This window comes from Ziziphus jujuba, chromosome 7, assembly GCF_031755915.1.
Source record: "Ziziphus jujuba cultivar Dongzao chromosome 7, ASM3175591v1".
Lineage (NCBI taxonomy): Eukaryota > Viridiplantae > Streptophyta > Magnoliopsida > Rosales > Rhamnaceae > Ziziphus > Ziziphus jujuba.
Window position 1 is genome coordinate 20,391,681 of NC_083385.1, and position 425 is coordinate 20,392,105.

The window sequence follows — 425 nt, forward strand, 5'->3', positions numbered from 1 at the left end:
CTAAAAGGTAAAAATTGGGATTGATTTGGACACTTGTATAATACTGACACTTAAAACTTCTCAAAATCATTACTTTTAACCGTAACTCAGAATTTGATGTGCTGCCAATTTATGAATTCATGTTGATGAGCTCTACACAATGGTAAATTGATCAAATCCAAAACTTGACCAAATAAAAAATAAAACCCAGGATCCATATACAGTTCGCTTGGTCAAACTTGCACAATAGGAGCATTTTGGTATGGGTTATTATAGTTAATGTTGTGAATTCATTTTCTCTTTAACATTCTTCCTCTGTGTTCTCTTTGGTCTTTCATATGAGTGACGCTCCATTTGCATATAGTTCAGTTTGTATCCATTTTTATTTGATGTTCCTTGTTTTAGTGCTATTTTGTTAGTATTGTGTCTTTCCTTCTATTATGGCG